This window comes from Salmo salar, chromosome 15, assembly GCF_965601325.2.
Source record: "Salmo salar chromosome 15, fSalSal1, whole genome shotgun sequence".
NCBI classification, from domain to species: Eukaryota; Metazoa; Chordata; class Actinopteri; order Salmoniformes; family Salmonidae; genus Salmo; species Salmo salar.
This window is the reverse complement of record NC_138305.1, coordinates 14,033,791-14,061,641: the sequence shown is the minus strand read 5'-3', so window position 1 is coordinate 14,061,641 and position 27,851 is coordinate 14,033,791.

The following is a 27,851-nucleotide window of genomic DNA, read 5'->3' as shown; positions in this document are numbered from 1 at the left end:
CCTATACTGATAGATAGACCTAGAGCACGGTTCTGTCTGTGTGGTGGCTGACCTGCCTATACTGATAGATATACCTAGAGCACGGTTCAGACTGTCTGGTGGCTGACCTGCCTATACTGATAGATAGACCTAGTGCACGGTTCTGTCTGTCTGGTGGCTGACCTGCCTATACTGATAGATAGACCTAGAGCACGGTTCTGCGTCTGTCTGGTGGCTGACCTGCCTATCGGGCCTGAGCCGGTCGCGCGGGGCGACCGCCATCCGAGAGCCTAGTGTACGGTTCTGACTGTCTGGTGGCTGACCTGCCTATCCTGATAGATAGACCTAGTGCATGGTTCTGACTGTCTGTCTTTTGGCTGACCTGCCTATACTGATAGATAGACCTAGTGCACGGTTCTGACTGTCTGGTGGCTGACCTGCCTATACTGATAGATAGACCTAGAGCACGGTTCAGACTGTCTGGTGGCTGACCTGCCTATCCTGATAGATAGGCCTAGTACACGGTTCTGACTGTCTGGTGGCTGACCTGCCTATACTGATAGATAGACCTAGTGCACGGTTCTGTCTGTCTGGTGGCTGACCTGCCTATCCTGATAGATAGACCTAGTGCACAGTTCTGTCTGTCTGGTGGCTGACCTGCCTATCCTGATAGATAGGCCTAGTACACGGTTCTGACTGTCTGGTGGCTGACCTGCCTATACTGATAGATAGACCTAGTGCACGGTTCTGACTGTCTGGTGGCTGACCTGCCTATACTGATAGGTAGATCTAGTGTACGGTTCTGTCTGTCTGGTGGCTGACCTGCCTATCCTGATAGATAGACCTAGTGCACAGTTCTGACTGTCTGGTGGCTGACCTGCCTATACTGATTGATCGACCTAGTGCACGGTTCTGACTGGTGGCTGACCTGCCTATCCTGATAGATAGACCTGGTGCACGGTTCTGTCTGTCTGGTGGCTGACCTGCCTATACTGATAGATAGACCTAGTGCACTGTTCTGACTGTCTGGTGGCTGACCTGCCTATACTGATAGATAGACCTAGAGCATGGTTCTGTCTGTCTGGTGGCTGACCTGCCGATACTGATAGATAGACCTAGAGATTGGTTCTGTCTGTCTGGTGGCTGACCTGCCTATACTGATAGATAGACCTAGAGCACGGTTCTGACTGTCTGTCTGGTGGCTGACCTGCATATACTGATAGATAGACCTAGAGCACGGTTCTGTCTGTCTGGTGGCTGACCTGCCTATCCTGATAGATAGACCTAGTGTACGGTTCTGACTGTCTGGTGGCTGACCTGCCTATCCTGATACATAGACCTAGTGCACGGTTCTGTCTATCTGGTGGCTGACCTGCCAATACTGATAGATAGACCTAGTGCACTGTTCTGACTGTCTGGTGGCTGACCTGCCTATACTGATAGATAGACCTAGAGCATGGTTCTGTATGTCTGGTGGCTGACCTGCCTATACTGATAGATAGACCTAGAGCATGGTTCTGTCTGTCTGGTGGCTGACCTGCCTATACTGATAGATAGACCTAGAGCACGGTTCTGACTGTCTGTCTGGTGGCTGACCTACCTATACTGATAGATAGACCTAGAGCACGATTCTGTCTGTCTGGTGGCTGACCTGCCTATTCTGATAGATAGACCTAGTGCACGGTTCTGTCTGTCTGGTGGCTGACCTGCCTATCCTGATAGATAGACCTAGTGCACTGTTCTGACTGTCTGGTGGCTGACCTGCCTATCCTGATAGATAGACCTAGTGCACGGTTCTGACTGTCTGTCTGGTGGCTGACCTGCAAATACTGATAGATAGACCTAGTGCACGGTTATTTCTGTCTGGTGGCTGACCTGCATATCCTGATAGATAGACCTAGTGTACGGTTCTGACTGTCTGGTGGCTTACCTGCCTATACTGAGAGATAGACCTAGTGCACAGTTCTGTCTGGTGGCTGACCTGCCTATCCTGATAGATAAACCTAATGCACGGTTCTGTCTGTCTGGTGGCTGACCTGCCTATACTGATAGATAGACCTAGAGCACGGTTCTGTCTGGTGGCTGACCTGCCTATACTGATAGATAGACCTAGTGCACGGTTCTGACTGTCTGGTGGCTGACTTGCCTATATTGATAGATAGAATTAGTGCACGGTTGTCTGGTGGCTTACCTGCCTATACTGAGAGATAGACCTAGTGCACAATTCTGTCTGGTGGCTGACCTGCCTATACTGATAGATAGACCTAGAGCATGGTTCTGTCTGTCTGGTGGCTGACCTGCCTATACTGATAGATAGACCTAGAGCACGGTTCTGACTGTCTGTCTGGTGGCTGACCTGCCTATACTGATAGATAGACCTAGAGCACGGTTCTGTCTGTCTGGTGGCTGACCTGCCTATCCTGATAGATAAACCTAGAGCACGGTTCAGACTGTCTGGTGGCTGACCTGCCTGTACTGATAGATAGACCTAGGGCACGGTTCTGTCTGTCTGGTGGCTGACCTGCCTATACTGATAGATAGACCAAGTGCACGGTTCTGTCTGTTGGCTGACCTGCCTATACTGATAGATAGACCAAGTGCACGGTTATGTCTGTCTGGTGGCTGACCTGCCTATACTGATAGATAGACCTAGTGCACGGTTCTGACTGTCTGGTGGCTGACCTGCCTATCCTGATAGATAGACCTAGTGCACGGTTATTTCTGTCTGGTGGCTGACCTGCCTATCCTGATAGATAGACCTAGTGCACGGTTCTGACTGGTGGCTGACCTGCCTATTCTGATAGATAGACCTAGTGCACGGTTCTGACTGTCTGTCTGGTGGCTGACCTGCCTATACTGATAGATAGACCTAGTGCACGGTTCTGTCTGTCTGGTGGCTGACCTGCCTATACTGATAGATAGACCTAGTGCACGGTTATTTCTGTCTGGTGGCTGACCTGCCTATCCTGATAGATAGACCTAGTGCACGGTTCTGACTGGTGGCTGACCTGCCTATACTGATAGATAGACCTAGTCCACGGTTCTGACTGTCTGTCTGGTGGCTGACCTGCCTATACTGATAGATAGACCTAGAGCACGGTTCAGACTGTCTGGTGGCTGACCTGCCTATACTGATAGATAGACCTAGAGCACGGTTCAGACTGTCTGGTGGCTGACCTGCCTATACTGATAAATAGACCTAGAGCATGGTTCTGTCTGTCTGGTGGCTGACATGCCTATACTGATAGATAGACCTAGAGCACGGTTCTGACTGTCTGTCTGGTGGCTGACCTGCCTATACTGATAGATAGACCTAGTGCACGGTTCTGTCTGTCTGGTGGCTGACCTGCCTATCCTGATAGATAGACCTAGTGCACGGTTATTTCTGTCTGGTGGCTGACCTGCCTATACTGATAGATAGACCTAGAGCATGGTTCTGTCTGTCTGGTGGCTGACCTGCCTATACTGATAGATAGACCTAGAGCACGGTTCTGACTGTCTGTCTGGTGGCTGACCTGCCTATACTGATAGATAGACCTAGAGCACGGTTCTGTCTGTCTCGTGGCTGACCTGCCTATCCTGATAGATAGACCTAGTGTACGGTTCTGACTGTCTGGTGGCTGACCTGCCTATCCTGATAGATAGACCTAGTGCATGGTTCTGACTGTCTGTCTTTTGGCTGACCTGCCTATACTGATAGATAGACCTAGTGCACGGTTCTGACTGTCTGGTGGCTGACCTGCCTATACTGATAGATAGACCTAGTGCACGGTTCTGTCTGTCTGGTGGCTGACCTGCCTATACTGATAGATAGACCTAGTGCACGGTTATTTCTGTCTGGTGGCTGACCTGCCTATCCTGATAGATAGACCTAGTGCACGGTTCTGACTGGTGGCTGACCTGCCTATACTGATAGATAGACCTAGTCCACGGTTCTGACTGTCTGTCTGGTGGCTGACCTGCCTATACTGATAGATAGACCTAGAGCACGGTTCAGACTGTCTGGTGGCTGACCTGCCTATACTGATAGATAGACCTAGAGCACGGTTCAGACTGTCTGGTGGCTGACCTGCCTATACTGATAAATAGACCTAGAGCATGGTTCTGTCTGTCTGGTGGCTGACATGCCTATACTGATAGATAGACCTAGAGCACGGTTCTGACTGTCTGTCTGGTGGCTGACCTGCCTATACTGATAGATAGACCTAGAGCACGGTTCTGTCTGTCTGGTGGCTGACCTGCCTATCCTGATAGATAGACCTAGTGCATCGTTCTGACTGTCTGTCTGGTGGCTGACCTGCCTATACTGATAGATAGACCTAGAGCACGGTTCTGTCTGTGTGGTGGCTGACCTGCCTATACTGATAGATATACCTAGAGCACGGTTCAGACTGTCTGGTGGCTGACCTGCCTATACTGATAGATAGACCTAGTGCACGGTTCTGTCTGTCTGGTGGCTGACCTGCCTATACTGATAGATAGACCTAGAGCACGGTTCTGACTGTCTGTCTGGTGGCTGACCTGCCTATACTGATAGATAGACCTAGAGCACGGTTCTGTCTGTCTGGTGGCTGACCTGCCTATCCTGATAGATAGACCTAGTGTACGGTTCTGACTGTCTGGTGGCTGACCTGCCTATCCTGATAGATAGACCTAGTGCATGGTTCTGACTGTCTGTCTTTTGGCTGACCTGCCTATACTGATAGATAGACCTAGTGCACGGTTCTGACTGTCTGGTGGCTGACCTGCCTATACTGATAGATAGACCTAGAGCACGGTTCAGACTGTCTGGTGGCTGACCTGCCTATCCTGATAGATAGGCCTAGTACACGGTTCTGACTGTCTGGTGGCTGACCTGCCTATACTGATAGATAGACCTAGTGCACGGTTCTGTCTGTCTGGTGGCTGACCTGCCTATCCTGATAGATAGACCTAGTGCACAGTTCTGTCTGTCTGGTGGCTGACCTGCCTATCCTGATAGATAGGCCTAGTACACGGTTCTGACTGTCTGGTGGCTGACCTGCCTATACTGATAGATAGACCTAGTGCACGGTTCTGACTGTCTGGTGGCTGACCTGCCTATACTGATAGGTAGATCTAGTGTACGGTTCTGTCTGTCTGGTGGCTGACCTGCCTATCCTGATAGATAGACCTAGTGCACAGTTCTGACTGTCTGGTGGCTGACCTGCCTATACTGATTGATCGACCTAGTGCACGGTTCTGACTGGTGGCTGACCTGCCTATCCTGATAGATAGACCTGGTGCACGGTTCTGTCTGTCTGGTGGCTGACCTGCCTATACTGATAGATAGACCTAGTGCACTGTTCTGACTGTCTGGTGGCTGACCTGCCTATACTGATAGATAGACCTAGAGCATGGTTCTGTATGTCTGGTGGCTGACCTGCCTATACTGATAGATAGACCTAGAGCATGGTTCTGTCTGTCTGGTGGCTGACCTGCCTATACTGATAGATAGACCTAGAGCACGGTTCTGACTGTCTGTCTGGTGGCTGACCTGCCTTTACTGATAGATAGACCTAGAGCACGGTTCTGTCTGTCTGGTGGCTGACCTGCCTATTCTGATAGATAGACCTAGTGCACGGTTCTGTCTGTCTGGTGGCTGACCTGCCTATCCTGATAGATAGACCTAGTGCACTGTTCTGACTGTCTGGTGGCTGACCTGCCTATCCTGATAGATAGACCTAGTGCACGGTTCTGACTGTCTGTCTGGTGGCTGACCTGCAAATACTGATAGATAGACCTAGTGCACGGTTATTTCTGTCTGGTGGCTGACCTGCATATACTGATAGATAAACCTAGTGTACGGTTCTGTCTGTCTGGTGGCTGACCTGCTTATACTGATAGATAGACCTAGAGCACGGTTCTGTCTGGTGGCTGACCTGCATATACTGATAGATAAACCTAATGCACGGTTCTGTCTGTCTGGTGGCTGACCTGCCTATACTGATAGATAGACCTAGAGCACGGTTCTGTCTGGTGGCTGACCTGCCTATACTGATAGATAGACCTAGTGCACGGTTCTGACTGTCTGGTGGCTGACTTGCCTATATTGATAGATAGAATTAGTGCACGGTTGTCTGGTGGCTTACCTGCCTATACTGAGAGATAGACCTAGTGCACAATTCTGTCTGGTGGCTGACCTGCCTATCCTGATAGATAGACCTAGAGCACAGTTCTGACTGTCTTTCTGGTGGCTGACCTGCCTATACTGATAGATAGACCTAGAGCATGGTTCTGTCTGTCTGGTGGCTGACCTGCCTATACTGATAGATAGACCTAGAGCACGGTTCTGACTGTCTGTCTGGTGGCTGACCTGCCTATACTGATAGATAGACCTAGAGCACGGTTCTGTCTGTCTGGTGGCTGACCTGCCTATCCTGATAGATAAACCTAGAGCACGGTTCAGACTGTCTGGTGGCTGACCTGCCTGTACTGATAGATAGACCTAGGGCACGGTTCTGTCTGTCTGGTGGCTGACCTGCCTATACTGATAGATAGACCAAGTGCACGGTTCTGTCTGTTGGCTGACCTGCCTATACTGATAGATAGACCAAGTGCACGGTTATGTCTGTCTGGTGGCTGACCTGCCTATACTGATAGATAGACCTAGTGCACGGTTCTGACTGTCTGGTGGCTGACCTGCCTATCCTGATAGATAGACCTAGTGCACGGTTATTTCTGTCTGGTGGCTGACCTGCCTATCCTGATAGATAGACCTAGTGCACGGTTCTGACTGGTGGCTGACCTGCCTATTCTGATAGATAGACCTAGTGCACGGTTCTGACTGTCTGTCTGGTGGCTGACCTGCCTATACTGATAGATAGACCTAGAGCACGGTTCTGACTGTCTGGTGGCTGACCTGCCTATACTGATAGATAGACCTAGAGCACGGTTCAGACTGTCTGGTGGCTGACCTGCCTATACTGATAGATAGACCTAGAGGACGGTTCTGTCTGTGTGGTGGCTGACCTGACTATCCTCATAGATAGACCTAGTGCACGGTTCTGTCTGTCTGGTGGCTGACCTGCCTATACTCATAGATAGACCTAGTGCACGGTTCTGACTGTCTGGTGGCTGACCTGCCTATACTGATAGATAGACCTAGGTCATGGTTCTGACTGTCTGGTGGCTGACCTGCCTATCCTGATAGATAGACCTAGTGTACGGTTCTGTCTGTCTGGTGGCTGACCTGCCTATACTGATAGATAGACCTAGAGCACGGTTCTGTCTGGTGGCTGACCTGCCTATACTGATAGATAGACCTAGTGCACGGTTCTGTCTGTCTGGTGGCTGACCTGCCTATACTGATAGATAGACCTAGAGCACGGCTCTGTCTGGTGGCTGACCTGACTATACTGATAGATAGACCTAGTGCACGGTTCTGACTGTCTGGTGGCTGACTTGCCTATATTGATAGATAGACTTAGTGCACGGTTGTCTGGTGCTGACCTGCCTATACTGATAGATAGACCTAGTGCACAATTCTGTCTGGTGGCTGACCTGTCTATCCTGATAGATAGACCTAGAGCACAGTTCTGACTGTCTGTCTGGTGGCTGACCTGCCTATACTGATAGATAGACCTAGAGCACGATTCTGTCTGTCTGGTGGCTGACCTGCCTATCCTGATAGATAGACCTAGTGTACGGTTCTGACTGTCTGGTGGCTGACCTGCCTATCCTGATAGATAGACCTAGTGCATGGTTCTGACTGTCTGTCTGGTGGCTGACCTGCCTATACTGTTAGATAGACCTAGAGCACGGTTCTGACTGTCTGGTGGCTGACCTGCCTATCCTGATAGATAGACCTAGTGCACGGTTCTGACTGTCTGTCTGGTGGCTGACCTGCAAATACTGATAGATAGACCTAGTGCACGGTTATTTCTGTCTGGTGGCTGACCTGCCTATCCTGATAGATAGACCTAGTGTACGGTTCTGTCTGTCTGATGGCTGACCTGCCTATACTGATAGATAGACCTAGAGCACGGTTCTGTCTGGTGGCTGACCTGCCTATACTGATAGATAGACCTAGTGCACGGTTCTGTCTGTCTGGTGGCTGACCTGCCTATACTGATAGATAGACCTAGAGCACGGTTATGTCTGGTGGCTGACCTGCCTATACTGATAGATAGACCTAGTGCACGGTTCTGACTGTCTGGTGGGCTGACTCTGCCTATATCTGATAGATAGACTTAGTGCACGGTTGTCTGGTGGCTGACCTGCCTATACTGATAGATAGACCTAGTGCACAATTCTGTCTGGTGGCTGACCTGCCTATCCTGATAGATAGACCTAGAGCACAGTTCTGACTTTCTGTCTGGTGGCTGACCTGCCTATACTGATAGATAGACCTAGAGCATGGTTCTGTCTGTCTGGTAGCTGACCTGCCTATACTGATAGATAGACCTAGAGCACGGTTCTGTCTGTCTGGTGGCTGACCTGCCTATCCTGATAGATAGACATAGTGTACGGTTCTGACTGTCTGGTGGCTGACCTGCCTATCCTGATAGATAGACCTAGTGCATGGTTCTGACTGTCTGTCTGGTCGCTGACCTGCCTATACTGATAGATAGACCTAGAGCACGGTTCTGACTGTCTGGTGGCTGACCTGCCTATACTGATAGATAGACCTAGAGCACGGTTCAGACTGTCTCGTGGCTGACCTGCCTATACTGATAGATAGACCTAGAGCACAGTTCAGACTGTCTGGTGGCTGACCTGCCTATACTCATAGATAGACCTAGTGCACGGTTCTGTCTGTCTGGTGGCTGACCTGCCTATCCTGATAGATAGACCTAGTGCACGGTTCTGTCTGTCTGGTGGCTGATCTGCCTATCCTGATAGATAGGCTTAGTACACGGTTCTGACTGTCTGGTGGCTGACCTGCCTATACTGATAGATAGACCTAGTGCACGGTTCTGACTGTCTGGTGGCTGACCTGCCTATACTGATAGATAGACCTAGTGCACGGTTCTGACTGTCTGGTGGCTGACCTGCCTATACTGATAGATAGACCTAGAGCACGGTTCTGACTGTCTGGTGGCTGACCTGCCTATACTGATAGATAGACCTAGTGCACGGTTCTGACTGTCTGGTGGCTGACCTGCCTATACTGATAGATAGACCTAGTGCACGGTTCAGACTGTCTGGTGGCTGACCTGCCTATACTGATAGATAGACCTAGAGCACGGTTCTGTCTGTCTGGTGGCTGACCTGCCTATACTGATAGATATAACTAGAGCACGGTTCAGACTGTCTGGTGGCTGACCTGCATATACTGATAGATAGACCTAGAGCACGGTTCAGACTGTCTGGTGGCTGACCTGCCTATACTGATAGATAGACCTAGTGCACTGTTCTGACTGTCTGGTGGCTGACCTGCCTATCCTGATAGATAGACCTAGTGCACGGTTCTGACTGTCTGTCTGGTGGCTGACCTGCAAATACTGATAGATAGACCTAGTGCAAGGTTATTTCTGTCTGGTGGCTGACCTGCCTATCCTGATAGATAGACCTAGTGTACGGTTCTGTCTGTCTGGTGGCTGACCTGCCTATACTGAGAGATAGACCTAGAGCACAGTTCTGTCTGGTGGCTGACCTGCCTATACTGATAGATAGACCTAGTGCACGGTTCTGTCTGTCTGGTGGCTGACCTGCCTAAACTGATAGATAGACCTAGAGCACGGTTCTGTCTGGTGGCTGACCTGCCTATACTGATAGATAGACCTAGTGCACGGTTCTGACTGTCTGGTGGCTGACTTGCCTATATTGATAGATAGACTTAGTGCACGGTTGTCTGGTGGCTGACCTGCCTATACTGATAGATTGACCTAGTGCACAATTCTGTCTGGTGGCTGACCTGCCTATCCTGATAGATAGACCTAGAGCACAGTTCTGACTGTCTGTCTGGTGGCTGACCTGCCTATACTGATAGATAGACCTAGAGCATGGTTCTGTCTGTCTGGTGGCTGACCTGCCTATACTGATAGATAGACCTAGAGCACGGTTCTGACTGTCTGTCTGGTGGCTGACCTGCCTATACTGATAGATAGACCTAGAGCACGGTTCTGTCTGTCTGGTGGCTGACCTGCCTATCCTGATAGATAGACATAGTGTACGGTTCTGACTGTCTGGTGGCTGACCTGCCTATCCTGATAGATAGACCTAGAGCACGGTTCTGTCTGTGTGGTGGCTGACCTGCCTATACTGATAGATATACCTAGAGCACGGTTCAGACTGTCTGGTGGCTGACCTGCCTGTACTGATAGACAGACCTAGGGCACGGTTCTGTCTGTCTGGTGGCTGACCTGCCTATACTGATAGATAGACCTAGAGCACGGTTCTGTCTGTCTGGTGGCTGACCTGCCTATCCTGATAGATAGACCTAGTGTACGGTTCTGACTGTCTGGTGGCTGACCTGCCTATCCTGATAGATAGACCTAGTGCATGGTTCTGACTGTCTGTCTGGTGGCTGACCTGCCTATACTGTTAGATAGACCTAGAGCACGGTTCTGACTGTCTGGTGGCTGACCTGCCTATACTGATAGATAGACCTAGTGCACTGTTCTGACTGTCTGGTGGCTGACCTGCCTATCCTGATAGATAGACCTAGTGCACGGTTCTGACTGTCTGTCTGGTGGCTGACCTGCAAATACTGATAGATAGACCTAGTGCACGGTTATTTCTGTCTGGTGGCTGACCTGCCTATCCTGATAGATAGACCTAGTGTACGGTTCTGTCTGTCTGGTGGCTGACCTGCCTATACTGATAGATAGACCTAGAGCACGGTTCTGTCTGGTGGCTGACCTGCCTATACTGATAGATAGACCTAGTGCACGGTTCTGTCTGTCTGGTGGCTGACATGCCTATACTGATAGATAGACCTAGAGCACGGTTCTGTCTGGTGGCTGACCTGCCTATACTGATAGATAGACCTAGTGCACGGTTCTGACTGTCTGGTGGCTGACTTGCCTATATTGATAGATAGACTTAGTGCACGGTTGTCTGGTGGCTGACCTGCCTATACTGATAGATAGACCTAGTGCACAATTCTGTCTGGTGGCTGACCTGCCTATCCTGATAGATAGACCTAGAGCACAGTTCTGACTGTCTGGTGGCTGACCTGCCTATACTGATAGATAGACCTAGAGCATTGTTCTGTCTGTCTGGTGGCTGACCTGCCTATACTGATAGATAGACCTAGAGCACGGTTCTGACTGTCTGTCTGGTGGCTGACCTGCCTATACTGATAGATAGACCTAGAGCACGGTTCTGTCTGTCTGGTGGCTGACCTGCCTATCCTGATAGATAGACATAGTGTACGGTTCTGACTGTCTGGTGGCTGACCTGCCTATCCTGATAGATAGACCTAGTGCATGGTTCTGACTGTCTGTCTGGTGGCTGACCTGCCTATACTTTTAGATAGACCTAGTGCACGGTTCTGACTGTCTGGTGGCTGACCTGCCTATACTGATAGATAGACCTAGAGCACGGTTCTGTCTGTGTGGTGGCTGACCTGCCTATACTGATAGATATACCTAGAGCACGGTTCAGACTGTCTGGTGGCTGACCTGCCTGTACTGATAGATAGACCTAGGGCACGGTTCTGTCTGTCTGGTGGCTGACCTGCCCATACTGATAGATAGACCTAGTGCACGGTTCTGACTGCCTGGTGGCTGACCTGCCTATCCTGATAGATAGACCTAGTGCACGGTTATTTCTGTCTGGTGGCTGACCTGCCTATCCTGATAGATAGACCTAGTGCACGGTTCTGACTGGTGGCTGACCTGCCTATCCTGATAGATAGACCTAGTGCATGGTTCTGACTGTCTGTCTGGTGGCTGAACTGCCTATACTGTTAGATAGACCTAGTGCACGGTTCTGACTGTCTGGTGGCTGACCTGCCTATACTGATAGATAGACCTAGAGCACGGTTCTGTCTGTGTGGTGGCTGACCTGCCTATACTGATAGATATACCTAGAGCACGGTTCAGACTGTCTGGTGGCTGACCTGCCTGTACTGATAGATAGACCTAGGGCACGGTTCTGTCTGTCTGGTGGCTGACCTGCCTATACTGATAGATAGACCTAGTGCACGGTTCTGACTGCCTGGTGGCTGACCTGCCTATCCTGATAGATAGACCTAGTGCACGGTTATTTCTGTCTGGTGGCTGACCTGCCTATCCTGATAGATTGACCTAGTGCACGGTTCTGACTGGTGGCTGACCTGCCTATACTGATAGATAGAACTAGTGCACGGTTCTGACTGTCTTTCTGGTGGCTGACCTGCCTATACTGATAGATAGACCTAGAGCACAGTTCAGACTGTCTGGTGGCTGACCTGCCTATACTCATAGATAGACCGAGTGCACGGTTCTGTCTGTCTGGTGGCTGACCTGCCTATCCTGATAGATAGACCTAGTGCACGGTTCTGTCTCTCTGGTGGCTGACCTGCCTATCCTGATAGATAGGCTTAGTACACGGTTCTGACTGTCTGGTGGCTGACCTGCCTATACTGATAGATAGACCTAGTGCACGGTTCTGACTGTCTGGTGGCTGACCTGCCTATACTGATAGATAGACCTAGTGCACGGTTCTGACTGTCTGGTGGCTGACCTGCCTATACTGATAGATAGACCTAGAGCACGGTTCTGTCTGTGTGGTGGCTGACCTGCCTATACTGATAGATATAACTAGAGCACGGTTCAGACTGTCTGGTGGCTGACCTGCATATACTGATAGATAGACCTAGAGCACGGTTCAGACTGTCTGGTGGCTGACCTGCCTATACTGATAGATAGACCTAGAGCACAGTTCAGACTGTATGGTGGCTGACCTGCCTATACTCATAGATAGACCTAGTGCACGGTTCTGTCTGTCAGGTGGCTGACCTGCCTATCCTGATAGATAGACCTATTGCACGGTTCTGTCTGTCTGGTGGCTGACCTGCCGATCCTGATAGATAGACCTAGTGCACGGTTCTGTCTGTCTGGTGGCTGACCTCCCTATACTGATAGATAGACCTAGTGCATGGTTCTGACTGTCTGGTGGCTGACCTGCCTATACTGATACATAGACCTAGTGCATGGTTCTGTCTGTCTGGTGGCTGACCTGCCTATACTGTTAGATAGACCTAGTACACGGTTCTGTCTGGTGGATGACCTGCCTATCCTGATAGAGAGACCTAGTGCACAGTTCTGTCTGTCTGGTGGCTGACCTCCCTATACTGATAGATAGACCTAGTGCATGGTTCTGACTGTCTGGTGGCTGACCTGCCTATACTGATACATAGACCTAGTGCACGGTTCTGTCTGTCTGGTGGCTGACCTGCCTATACTGTTAGATAGACCTAGTACACGGTTCTGTCTGGTGGATGACCTGCCTATCCTGATAGATAGACCTAGAGCACGGTTCTGACTGTCTGGTGGCTGACCTGCCTATACTGATAGATAGACCTAGTGCACTGTTCTGACTGTCTGGTGGCTGACCTGCCTATCCTGATAGATAGACCTAGTGCACGGTTCTGACTGTCTGTCTGGTGGCTGACCTGCAAATACTGATAGATAGACCTAGTGCACGGTTATTTCTGTCTGGTGGCTGACCTGCCTATCCTGATAGATAGACCTAGTGTACGGTTCTGTCTGTCTGGTGGCTGACCTGCCTATACTGATAGATAGACCTAGAGCACGGTTCTGTCTGGTGGCTGACCTGCCTATACTGATAGATAGACCTAGTGCACGGTTCTGACTGTCTGGTGGCTGACTTGCCTATATTGATAGATAGACTTAGTGCACGGTTTTCTGGTGGCTGACCTGCCTATACTGATAGATAGACCTAGTGCACAAATCTGTCTGGTGGCTGACCTGCCTATCCTGATAGATAGACCTAGAGCACAGTTCTGATTGTCTGTCTGGTGGCTGACCTGCCTATACTGATAGATAGACCTAGAGCATGGTTCTGTCTGTCTGGTGGCTTACCTGCCTATACTGATAGATAGACCAAGAGCACGGTTCTGACTGTCTGTCTGGTGGCTGACCTTCCTATACTGATAGATAGACCTAGAGCACGGTTCTGTCTGTCTGGTGGCTGACCTGCCTATCCTGATAGATAGACCTAGTGTACGGTTCTGACTGTCTGGTGGCTGACCTGCCTATCCTGATAGATAGACCTAGTGCATGGTTCTGACTGTCTGTCTGGTGGCTGACCTGCCTATACTGATAGATAGACCTAGTGCACGGTTCTGACTGTCTGGTGGCTGACCTGCCTATCCTGATAGATAGACCTAGTGCACGGTTATATCTTTCTGGTGGCTGACCTGCCTATCCTGATAGATAGACCTAGTGCTTGGTTCTGACTGGTGGCTGACCTGCCTATACTGATAGATAGACCTAGTGCACGGTTCTGACTGTCTGTCTGGTGGCTGACCTGCCTATAATGATAGATAGACTTAGAGCACGGTTCTGACTGTCTGGTGGCTGACCTGCCTATACTGATAGATAGACCTAGAGCACGGTTCAGACTGTCTGGTGGCTGACCTGCCTATACTGATAGATAGACCTAGAGCACGGTTCAGACTGTCTGGTGGCTGACCTGCCTATACTCATAGATAGACCTAGTGCACGGTTCTGTCTGTCTGGTGGCTGACCTGTCTATCCTGATAGATAGGCCTAGTACACGGTTCTGACTGTCTGGTGGCTGACCTGCCTATCCTGATAGATAGACCTGGAGCACGGTTCTGACTGTCTGGTGGCTGACCTGCCTATACTGATAGATAGACCTAGAGCACGGTTCTGACTGTCTGTCTGGTGGCTGACCTGCCTATACTGATAGATAGACCTAGTGCACTGTTCTGACTGTCTGGTGGCTGACCTGCCTATCCTGATAGACCTAGTGCACGGTTCTGACTGTCTGTCTGGTGGCTGACCTGCCTAAACTGTGCCCCTCCCCTCTCTCTCTATCCCTCCCCTCTCTCCATCCCTCGCCTCTCTCTCCATCCCTCCCCTCTCTCTCCTCCCCTCTTTCTCTGTCCCTCACCTCTCTCTCTGCCCCTCCCTTCTCTCTCCATCCCTCACCTCTCTCTCCGCCTCTCCCTTCTATCTCCGTCCCTCGCCTCTCTCTCCGTCCCTCCCCTCTCTCTCCATCCCTCCCCTCTTTCTCCTCCCCTCTATCTCCATCCCTCGCCTCTCTCTCTGCCCCTACCCTCTCTCTCCTCCTCTCCCGTCTCTCTCTACCCCTCCCCTCTCTCTCCGTCCCTCGCCTCTTTCTCTGCCCGTCTTCTCTCTCCATTCCTCCTCTCTCTCCATCCCTCGCCTCTCTGTCTATCCCTCCCCTCTCTCCTCCCTTCCCCTATCTCCATCCTTCCCCTCTTTCTCCGCCCCTCCCCTCGCTCTCCATCCCTACCCTCGCTCTTCATCCCTCCCCTCGCTCTCCATCCCTCGCCTCTCTCTCCATCCCTTGCCTCTCTCCCCACCCCTCCCTTCTCTCTGCCCCTCCTCTCTCTCTCCATCCCTCCCCTCTCTCTCTCCATCCCTTGTCTCTCTCTCCATCCCTTGTCTCTCTCTCCGTCCCTTGTCTCTCTCTCCGTCCCTTCCCTCTTTCTCCACCCCTCCCCTCTCTCTCCATCCCTTGCCTCTCTCTCCGCCCCTCCCCTTTCTCTCCTCCTCTCCCGTCTCTTTCTACCCTTCCCCTCTCTCTCCATCCCTCCCCTCTCTCCGCCCCCTCCCCTCTCTCCGCCCCCTCCCCTCTCTCCGCCCCCTCCCCTCTCTCTCCGTCCTTCGCCTCTCTCTCCGCCACCTCCCCTCTCTCTCCGCCACCTCCCCTTTCTCTCCGCCCCCTCCCCTCTCTCCTCCTCTCCCCTCTCTCTCCGCGAAAAAAAGCCATATTGCAACCTAATTGTGTTATTTGCTCTATAACCTGTTAGTTCATATGCCTTGACACTGTGATATAAAGGCCTAAAGGCTGAGACAATAAGAAGACACAGTGGCAGAATAAATTCAACCACACCTTTGTTTCATCACAAAACCGGAGAACAACCTCTGTCCAGTGAAGTCCACAAAGCATATTGTATGTACAGTAACAGATAATTAGATGACCTACAGCCTGGTCAAGCTAGATAATATTTCAGACATTTTCGGACCACTAAAAAACGATAGATTTAGAACCACAGAGTTATCGCAAGTCGCAAAGGGAACCTGAGCTACCTCCACTATTACAGCACCATTTCAAATTCAACATGATCAAATCTATACTTACTCTAATACAGTGACAACTAAAAGATACTAAAAACAATTTAGTCCAATGAACGTTATGATGTGGCTGTCCGTGTTTCTGATTTCTGTGTGGGTGTGTGCGTTCGTGCAAGTAGAAAAAAACATGTTGACTCACCCTACTTGTAGAGAAACACCAACGCCATCCTCCTCTCTTTCATGTTGACGAATCGAAATATCACTCTGTCAGTACACACTTTAATTTGTTGTTGTCATAGCTAGGCTGCCTGTCTAAAATGCTTGCTCACCTGCCTGGCTTCCTTTCAGTTAAATTTCAAGATGGCGTCGCAGCAAGACGTGTTTGTTTTTGTCCCGTTTTTGTCCCGTGTAAATGTTCAGTTTTTTTGGTTTTTCTGTATACATTTCAATCTCTTTTTCCATGATCTAATTAAATATACCTTCATGCAACCCACCTCCCCCAACGTGAAACTGATCTGCTATTTTATAGACCTTATAACTGGAACCTCCATCACCAGCTAGCCTTCAGCAGCTAGCCTTCAGCAGCTAGCCAGCTAATTAGCTACTAGCTATTTAGTCATTGTTAGCCACTGCTAGCAGTCTTTACCTTTAGCACAGACACCAGCCACTTTAGTCCGGATAGCCCGGATAATATCTGCCAGTCTGCACAGCGCGATATCAGCCCTGAGCATATCGGACTGCTTTTTCTTCCCCCACTACATCACCAGATTCCTGCCGCAAGCTCTGGACCATTACACCGAATCATCCCAGCTAGCTAGCTGCTACCGAGTGGCTATCGTGGATAACGCCCTTGTCCAGAAGCAAGCACCAGTTAGCCTCGAGCTAGGCCCATTCCCCAGCTAGCAAATGAAGTACACCAACTATAATACCTCTCTTGCCATTTGGCCTGGACCCTCTGTCAACATGGAGCCCCGCCGATCCATCACAACTGGTCTGCTGACGTCTTTAGGCCGATGTGCTCTCAACCGGCCTCTGTGTCGTTGATGTCGGTGAGGACCCAGCTACCAGCCCCGGCCCGCTAACTCTCTGAGCGCCGTGGACTAATTGGGGCTGATTGGGAGCTGGTAAGTAATCAAGGGCTGATTGCTCACCAGTTTTGCAAGGCCCGTAAAGCTGCCAGAAGGGCAGCACACAGGGAAGAGCGGGGGAAGAAAGGACTCCCGTATAGTTGGGGACGGTTGCAGAGGTATGAGGAGGGGGTTCAGTTTTTGTGCCTAACAGGATACAGCAAGACCTGGAGCCCAGAAGACGGTATCCCGGAGAGGGTCTCATGGGGAGACCTATCCTCTTCTTTTTGATTTATTATTTAAATAAACACCCTTGAAACTGAGCTAATCATACTCTGTCTGTGTCTGATCTGTGTAAACGTCTTGACCAAACCCCCTTGTCTGCCACAAACCGTAAAAGCCTTGGCTCCTTGCATGTTAACATCAGAAGCCTCCTCCCTAAGTTTGCTTTATTCACTGCTTTAGCACACTCCCGCAACCCTGATGTCCTAGCCGTGTCTGAATCCTGGCTTAGGAAGGCCACCAAAAATTCAGAAATTTCCATCCCCAACTACAACATTTTCCACCACGATAGAACTGCCAAAGGGGGCGGAGTTGTAATCTACTGCAGAGATAGCCTGCAGAGTTCTGTCATACTATCCAGGTCTGTGCCCAAACAATTCGAGCGTCTACTTTTAAAAATCCACCTTTCCAGAAACAAGTCTCTCTCTTGCCGCCTGTTATAGACCCCCCTCAGCTCTCAGCTGTGCACTGGACACCATGTGTGCATCGATTGCCCCCATCTATCATCAGAGTTCGTACTGTTAGGTGACCTAAACTGGGATATGCTTAACACCCCGGCCATCCTACAATCTAAGCTAGATGCCCTCAATCTCACACAAATTATCAAGGAACCTACCAGGTACAACCCCAAATCCGTAAACATGGGCACCCTCATAGATATCATCCTGACCAACTTGCCCTCTAAATACACCTCTGCTGTTTTCAACTAGGATCTCAGCGATCACTGCCTCATTGCCTGCATCCGCTATGGGTCAGCGGTCAAATGACCAGCCCTCATCACTGTCAAACGATCCCTAAAACACTTCTGCGAGCAGGCTTTTCTAATCGACCTGGCCCGGGTATCCTGGAAGGATATTGACCTCATTCCGTCAGTAGAGGATGCCTTGTTGTTCTTCAAAAGTGCCTTCCTCACCATCTTAAATATGCATGCCCCTTTCAAAAAATGTACAACTAAGAACAGATATAGCCCTTGGTTCACTTCAGACTTGACTGCCCTTGACGAGCACAAAAACATCCTGTGGCACACTACATTAGCTTCAAAAAGTCCCCACAATATGCAACTTTTCAGGGAAGTCAGGAACCAATATACACAGTCAGTTAAGAAAGCAAAGGCTAGCTTTTTCAAACAGAACTTTACGTCCTGCAGCACTAATTCCAAAATGTTTTGGGACACTGTAAAGTCCATGGAGAATAAGAGCACCTCCTCTCAGCTGCTCTCTGTACTGAGGCTAGGAAACACAGTCACCACCGATAAATCCACGATAACCGAGAATTTCAATAAGCATTTCTCTACGGCTGGCCACGCTTTCCACTTGGCTACCCCAACCCCGGACAACAGCTCTGCACCCCCCGCAGCAACTGGCCCAAGCCCCCCCCCCCTCTTCTCCTTCACCAAAATCTAGACAGCTGATGTCCTGAAACCGCAAGAGCTGCAAAATCTGGACCGTACAAATCAGCTGGGCTAGACAATCTGGAACCTCTTATCCACCACCATTGTCGCAACCCATATTATCAGTCTATTCAACCTCTCTTTTGTACCGTCTGAGATTCCTAAAGATTGGAAAGCGGCAGAGGTCATCACCTTCTTCAAAGGGGGAGACACTCTAGACCCAAACTGCTATAGGCCTATATCCATCCTGCCCTGCCTTTCTAAAGTCTTCGAAAGCCAAGTGAACAAACAGATCACCGACAATCTCGAATCCCACCGTACCTTCTCCGCTATGCAATCTGGTTTCCGAGCTGGTCATGGGTGCTCCTCAGCCACGCTCAAGGTCCTAAACGATATCATAACCACCATCGATAAAAAACAGTACTGTGTAGCCGTCTTCATCGACCTGGCCAAGGCTTTCGACTCTGTCAATCACTGTATTCTTATCAGCAGACTCAACAGCCTTCGTTTCTCTAATGACTGCCGTGCCTGGTTCACTAACTACTTCTCAGATAGAGTTCAGTGTGTCAAATCGGTGGGCCTGTTGTCCGGACCTCTGGCAGTCTCTATGGGGGTGCCACAGGGTTCAATTCTCGGGTCGACTCTTTTCTCTGTATATATCAATGATGTCGCTCTAGCTTCGGGTGATTCTTTGATCCACCTCTACGCAGACGACACCATTCTGTATACATCTGGCCCTTCTTTGGACACTGTGTTAACAAACCTCCAAACGAGCTTCAATGCCATACAACACTCCTTCTATGGCCTCCAACTGCTCTTAAATGCAAGTAAAACTAAATGCATGCTCTTCAACCGATCGCTGCCTACACCCGCCCGCCCGCCTAGCATCACTACTCTGGACAGTTCTGACTTAGAATATGTGGACAACTATAAATACCTAGGTGTCTGGCTAGACTGTAAACTCTCCTTCCAGACTCACATTATTTCCTATTTCGCAAAAAAGCTTCCTTCACTCATGCCGCCAAACATACCCTTGTAAAACTGACTATCCCGCCGATCCTTGACTTCAGGATTGTCATTTACAAAATAGCCTCCAACACTCTACTCAGCAAACTGCACGCAGTGTATCACAGTGCCATCCGTTTTGTCACCAACGCCCCAAATTCTACCCACCATTTCGACATGTATGCTCTCGTTGGCTGGCCCTCGCTACATATTCGTTGCCAAACCCACTGGCTCCAGGTCATCTATAAGTCTTTGCTAGGTAAAGCTCCGCCTTAACTCAGCTCACTAGTCATTATAGCAACACCCACCCGTAGCACGCGCTCCAGCAGGTATATCTCAATTGTCACCTCCAAAGACAATTCTTCCTTTGGCCGCCTTTCCTTCCAGTTCTCTGCTGCCAATGACTGGAACGAACTACAAAAATCTCTGAAGCTGGAGACTCATATCTCCCTCACTAACTTTAAGCACCAGCTGTCAGAGCAGCTCACAGATCACTGCACCTGTACACAGCCCATCTGTAAACAGCCCATCCAACTACCTACCTCATCCCCATATATATTTTGTTTTCTTCTCTTTTGCACATCCTCATCTGCACATCTATCACTCCAGTGTTAATTGCTAAATTGTAATTACTTATTTGTAATTACTTTGCCACTATTGGCCTATTTATTGCTAACCTCCTTACTTCATTGGCACACACTGTATACAGATTTTTCTATTGTGTTATTGACTGTATGTTTGTTTATTCCATGTGTAACTCTGTGTTGTTGTTTTTGTCACACTGCTTTGCTTTATCTTTGCCAGATCGCAGTTGTGAATGAGAACTTGTTCTCAACTGGCCTAACTAGTTAAATAAAGGTGAAATAAATAAATGAATAAAAATGGGCAACGTAAGCTAGTACATTCAGTTGAAGTCAGAAGTTTACATACACTTAGGTTGGAATCATTAAAACTACTTTTTCAACCTTTCCACAAATTTCTTGTTAACAAACTATAGTTTTGGCAGGTTACTTATATTTCACTGTATCAAAATTACACTAGGTCAGAAGTTTACAGACACTAAGTTGACTTAAACAGCTTGGCAAATTCCAGAAAATGATGTCATGGCTTTAGAAGCTTCTGTTAGGCTAATTAATTTGAGTAAATTGGAGGTGTACCTGTGGATGTATTTCAAGGCCTACCTTCAAACTCGGTGCCTCTTTGATTGACATCATGGGAAAATCAAAAGAAATCAGCCAAGACCCCAGAAAACAAATTGTAGACCTCCACAAGTCTGGTTCATCCTTGGGAGCAATTTCCAAATGCCTGAAGGTGCCACGTTCATCTGTACAAACAATAATACACAAGTATAAACACCATGGGACGACGCAGCCGTCATACCGCTCAGGAAGGAAATGCATTCTGTCTCCTAGAGGTTAACGTACTTTGGTGTGAAAAGTGCAAATCAATCCCAGAACAACAGCAAAGGACATGTGGAGATGCTGGAGGAAACAGGTACAAAAGTATCTATATCCAGAGCAAAACGAGGCTAGCAAACCGAAGAGCGCCATCCCAACCGTGAAGCACGTGATTGGCAGCATCATGTTGTGGGGGTGCTTTGCTGCAGGAGGGACTGGTGCATTTCACAAAATAGATGGCATCATGAGGGAGGAAAATGATGTGGATATGTTGAAGCAACATCTCAAGACATCAGTCAGGAAGTTAAAGCTTGGTCGCAAATGGGTCTTCTAAATGGACAATGACCTCAAGCATACTTCCAAAGTTGTGGCAAAATGGCTTAAGGACAACAAAGTCAAGGTATTGGAGTGGCTATCACAAAGCCCTGACCTCAATTCTATAGAAAATTTGTGGGCAGAACTGAAAAAGTGTGTGCGAGTGAGGAGGCCAACAAACCTGACTCAGTTAAACCAGCTCTGTCAGGAGGAATGGGCCAAAATTCACCCAACTTATTGTGGGAATGTTGTGGAAGGCTTCCCGAAACATTTGACTCAAGTTAAACAATTTAAAGGCAATGCTACCAAATACTTATTGAGTGTATGTAAACTTCTGACCCACTGGGAATGTGATGAAAGAAATAAAAGCTGAAATAAATCTTTCTCTCTACTATTATTCTGACATTTCACATTCTTAACCTGTTAGGGCTAGGGGGCAGTATTGACACGGCCGGATAAAAAACGTACCCGATTTAATCTGGTTACTACTCCTGCCCAGTAACTAGAATATGCATATAATTATTGGCTTTGGATAGAAAACACCCTAAAGTTTCTAAAACTGTTTGAATGGTGTCTGTGAGTATAACAGAACTCATATGGCAGGCAAAAACCTGAGAAGATTCTGAACAGGAAGTGGCTTGTCTGACAAGTTGTTGTTCATCTTGGCTCTTTTTATTGAAGACTGAGGATCTTTGCTGTAACGTGACACTTCCTACGGCTCCCATAGGCTCTCAGAGCCCGGGAAAAAGCTGAATGATATCGAGGCAGCCCCAGGCTGAAACACATTATCGCGTTTGGATAGTGGCCGGTCAGAGTACTCTGAGACTCAGGCTCGTGCACGAGATGTTTTTATTTTCTCTCTCTTTGTACGTATACATGCTTTCCCGGTCGGAATATTATCGCTTTTTTACGAGAAAAATGGCATAAAAATTGATTTTAAACAGAGGTTGACATGCTTCGAAGTACGGTAATGGAATATTTAGAATTTTTTTGTCACGAAATGCGCCATGCTCGTCACCCTTATTTACCCTTTCGGATAGTGTCTTGAACGCACGAACAAAACGCCGCTATTTGGATATAACAATGGATTATTTGGGACCAAACCAACATTTGTTATTGAAGTAGAAGTCCTGGGAGTGCATTCTGACGAAGAACAGCAAAGGTAATAGCATTTTTCTTATAGTAAATCTGACTTTGGTGAGTGCTAAACTTGCTGGGTGTCTAAATAGCTAGCCCTGTGATGCCGGGCTATCTACTGAGAATATTGCAAAATGTGCTTTCACCGAAAAGCTATTTTAAAATCGGACATAGCGAGTGCATAGAGGAGTTCTGTATCTATAATTCTTAAAATAATTGTTATGTTTTTTGTGAACGTTTATCGTGAGTAATTTAGTAAATTCACCGGCAGTGTTCGGTGGGAATGCTAGTCACATGCTAGTCACATGCTAATGTAAAAAGCTGGTTTTTGATATAAATATGAACTTGATTGAACAAAACATGCATGTATTGTATAACATAATGTCCTAGGGTTGTCATCTGATGAAGATCATCAAAGGTTAGTGCTGCATTTAGCTGTGGTTTGGGTTTATGTGACATTATATGCTAGCTTGAAAAATGGCTGTCTGAGTATTTCTGGCTGGGTACTCTGCTGACATAATCTAATGTTTTGCTTTCGTTGTAAAGCCTTTTTGAAATCGGACAGTGTGGTTAGATTAACGAGAGTCTTGTCTTTAAAATGGTGTAAAATAGTCATATGTTTGAAAAATTGAAGTTTTTGCATTTTTTAGGTATTTGAATATCGCGCCACGGGATTACACTGGCTGTTGAGTAGGTGGGACGCAAGCGTCCCACCTAGTCCATAGAGGTTAAAATAAAGTGGTGATCCTAACTGACCTAAGACAGAGAATTTTTACTAGGATTAAATGTCAGGAATTGTGAAAAACTGAGTTTAAATGTATTTGTCTTAGGTGTATGTAAACTTCATACTTCAACTCTAGCTACATATTGAACTTCCTTTCAGGCCAGGGACACAATGTATGAATTTAGAGATATCAGCAAGAGAGAGAGAAGACGTAGAGAGAGAGAGGGGAGAGAGAAGAGCTAGAAAGAGGAGCTGCAGAGAGAGGAGAGAGAGGAGCTGGAGAGAGAGTAGATAGATAGAGAGAGGAGATAGAGAGAGAGGGGAGCTAGAGAGAGAGGGGAGCTAGAGAGAGAGGAGATAGAGAGAGAGGAGATAGAGAGAGGAGATAGAGAGAGAGGGGAGCTAGAGAGAGAGGAGATACAGAGAGAGGAGATACAGAGAGAGGAGATGGAGATAGAGAGAGGAGAGCTGGAGAGAGGAGATAGAGAGAGGAGAGCTGGAGAGAGGAGAGAGAGGAGAGAGAGGAGATAAAGAGAGGAGATAGAGAGAGGAGATATAGAGAGAGGGGAGCTGGAGAGAGGGGATAGAGAGAGATAGAGAGAGGAGAGAGAGGAGATAGAGAGAGGAGATAGAGAGAGCGGAGATAGAGAGAGGGGAGCTGGAGAGGGGGATAGAGAGAGGGGATAGAGAGAGGGGATAGAGAGAGGAGATAGAGAGAGGAGATAGAGAGAGGGGAGATAGAGAGGGGAGATAGAGAGAGAGGAGATAGAGAGAGAGGAGATAGAGAGAGGGGAGTTAGAGAGAGGAGATAGAGAGGGGAGATAGAGAGGGGAGATAGATAGAGAGGAGATAGAGAGAGGGGAGTTAGAGAGAGAGGAGATAGATAGAGAGAGGAGATAGAGAGAGGAGATAGATAGAGAGAGGAGATAGAGAGGGGAGATAGAGAGAGAGGAGATAGATAGAGAGAGGAGATAGAGAGAGAGGAGATAGAGAGAGAGGAGATAGAGAGAGAGGAGATAGAGAGGGGAGATAGAGAGAGGAGATAGAGAGAGAGAGGAGATATAGAGAGAGGAGATAGAGAGAGGAGATAGAGAGAGGGGAGCTAGAGAGAGAGGAGATAGAGAGAGAGGAGATAGAGAGAGGAGATAGAGAGGAGATAGAGAGAGGAGGAGTTAGACAGAGAGGAGATAGAGAGAGGGGAGATAGAGAGGGGAGATAGAGAGAGAGGAGGTAGAGAGAGAGGGGAGTTAGGAAATAGAGAGAAGCGCTACCCACAACCACTCACCTAACACTTTGCTCCTTTCTACGGGCCGTTTACAGAGAGAATCACCTGGACACCGTTTACAGAGAGAATCACCTGGACCCCGTTTACAGAGAGAATCACCTGGACCCCGTTTACAGAGAGAATCACCTGGACCCCGTTTACAGAGAGAATCACCTGGACCCTGTTTACAGAGAGAATCACCTGGACCCCGTTTACAGAGAGAATCACCTGGACCCCGTTTACAGAGAGAATCACCTGGACCCCGTTTACAGAGAGAATCACCTGGACCCCGTTTACAGAGAGAATCACCTGGACCCCGTTTACAGAGAGAATCACCTGGACCCTGTTTACAGAGAGAATCACCTGGACCCTGTTTACAGAGAGAATCACCTGGACCCCGTTTACAGAGAGAATCACCTGGACCCTGTTTACAGAGAGAATCACCTGGACCCCGTTTACAGAGAGAATCACCTGGACCCCGTTTACAGAGAGAATCACCTGGACCCTGTTTACAGAGAGAATCACCTGGACCCCGTTTACAGAGAGAATCACCTGGACCCCGTTTACAGAGAGAATCACCTGGACCCCGTTTACAGAGAGAATCACCTGGACCCTGTTTCGCAGAACATTTCTACTTTGATTTGGTTAGAACATTTTAGCGATAATCAGAGTTTGTGACAAAATCTTAATATACTAATAGGAAACAAAAAGGCATGTCAAATGAAAAATATTTGTAAAAATGTGGGGATTTCTCCAGCTGGGGAGATTCTTCAATCCACTTCGCCCTCCACAATCACCCCTCATTCCCACACACCTGTTAGCAATCGCTCACCTTGGTTTCGCTCACCTTGGTTTCCACAATGACCGACTGAGTCAGAATGGCTGTGTTCCCAAATCAACCTATTATACTGAGTGAGTCAGAATGGCTGTGTTCCCAAATCAACCTATTATACTGAATGAGTCAGAATGGCTGTGTTCCCAAATCAACCTATTAAACTGAGTGAGTCAGAATGGCTGTGTTCCCAAATCAACCTATTATACTAAGTGAGTCAGAATGGCTGTGTTCCCAAATCAACCTATTATACTGAGTAAGTCAGAATGGCTGTGTTCCCAAATCAACCTATTATACTGAGTGAGTCAGAATGGCTGTGTTCCCAAATCAACCTATTATACTAAGTGAGTCAGAATGGCTGTTATACTGAATGAGTCAGAATGGCTGTGTTCCCAAATCAACCTATTAAACTGAGTGAGTCAGAATGGCTGTGTTCCCAAATCAACCTATTATACTGAGTGAGTCAGAATGGCTGTGTTCCCAAATCAACCTATTATACTGAATGAGTCAGAATGGCTGTGTTCCCAAATCAACCTATTATACTGAGTGAGTCAGAATGGCTGTGTTCCCAAATCAACCTATTATACTGAGTGAGTCAGAATGGCTGTGTTCCCAAATCAACCTATTATACTGAGTGAGTCAGAATGGCTGTGTTCCCAAATCAACCTATTATACTGAGTGAGTCAGAATGGCTGTGTTCCCAAATCAACCTATTATACTGAGTGAGTCAGAATGGCTGTGTTCCCATATCAACCTATTATACTGAGTGAGTCAGAATGGCTGTGTTCCCAAATCAACCTATTATACTGAGTGAGTCTGAATGGCTGTGTTCCCAAATCAACCTATTATACTGAGTGAGTCAGAATGGCTGTGTTCCCAAATCAACCTATTATACTGAGTGAGTCAGAATGGCTGTGTTCCCAAATCAACCTATTATACTGAATGAGTCAGAATGGCTGTGTTCCCAAATCAACCTATTATACTGAGTGAGTCAGAATGGCTGTGTTCCCAAATCAACCTATTATACTGAGTGATAGAGTGAGTGATAGCACTAACATACTGGAAAATGACAGTATTTTTAATGTCTGCAAAATACCAACATCAGAATTGACTCAGTAAAAATCAACAGCAGGATTAAAACAGAGATTAAAGAGGAGATGGAGATCTCCATTAAATTAATGACATTTAAATGAGCATGATGGGACATGAGGTGTATTAATAATCATATAATACAATATTTACTACTCAGTAATAATCATATAATATTCACTGCTCAGAACAGCAGCACGTCAGACAGACAGCAGTCCTCTCTCCCCATGCAGTTCCTCTCTCAGTCACGGTTTAGTAGCAGCACTGTAATCACACAGTAATTACACCAATCCACATTAGAACCAGATGAACTGAACCTGACGCCTGTTAATTTGGCACAGATGAAAAGGGATGGAGGGAGAGGGGGCTTGGAAAGAGAGGGATGGAGGGACAGGGGGCTTGGAGAGGGAGGGAGGGAGGGAGGGAGGGAGGGAGGGAGGGAGGGAGGGAGGGAGGGAGGGGGCTTGGAGGGAGAGGGGGGGAGGGGGGGAGGGAGGGAGAGGGGGAAGGGAGGGAGGGAGGGAGGGAGGGAGGGAGGGAGGGAGGGAGGGAGGGAGGGAGGGAGGGAGGGAGGGAGGGAGGGAGGGAGGGAGGGAGGGAGGGAGGGAGGGAGGGAGGGAGGGAGGGAGAGGGGGCTTGGAGGGAGAGGGAGGGAGGGAGGGACAGGGGGCTTGGAGGGAGAGCGGGGAGGGAGGGAGAGGGATGGAGGGAGAGGGATGGAGGGAGAGGGATGGATGGAGGGAGAGGGGGCTTGGAGGGAGAAGGATGGAGGGAGAGGGATGGAGGGAGAGGGGGCTTGGAGGGAGAGGGATGGAGGGAGAGGGGGCTTGGAGGGAGAGGGGATGAGGGAGAGGGGGCTTGGAGGGAGAGGGATGGAGGGAGAGGGATGGGGGAGAGGGATGGAGGGAGAGGGATGGAGGGAGAGGGATGGAGACAGGGGGCTTGGAGGGAGAGGGATGGAGGGAGAGGGGGCTTGGAGGGAGAGGGATAGAGGGAGAGTGGGCTTGGAGGGAGAGGGATGGAGGGAGAGGGGGCTTGGAGGGAGAGGGATGGAGGGAGAGGGGGCTTGGAGGGAGAGGTATGGAGGGAGATGGAGGGAGGGGGAGGGGGGAGGGAGGGAGAGGGGGCTTGGAGGGAGAGGGAGGGAGGGAGGGAGAGGGGGCTTGGA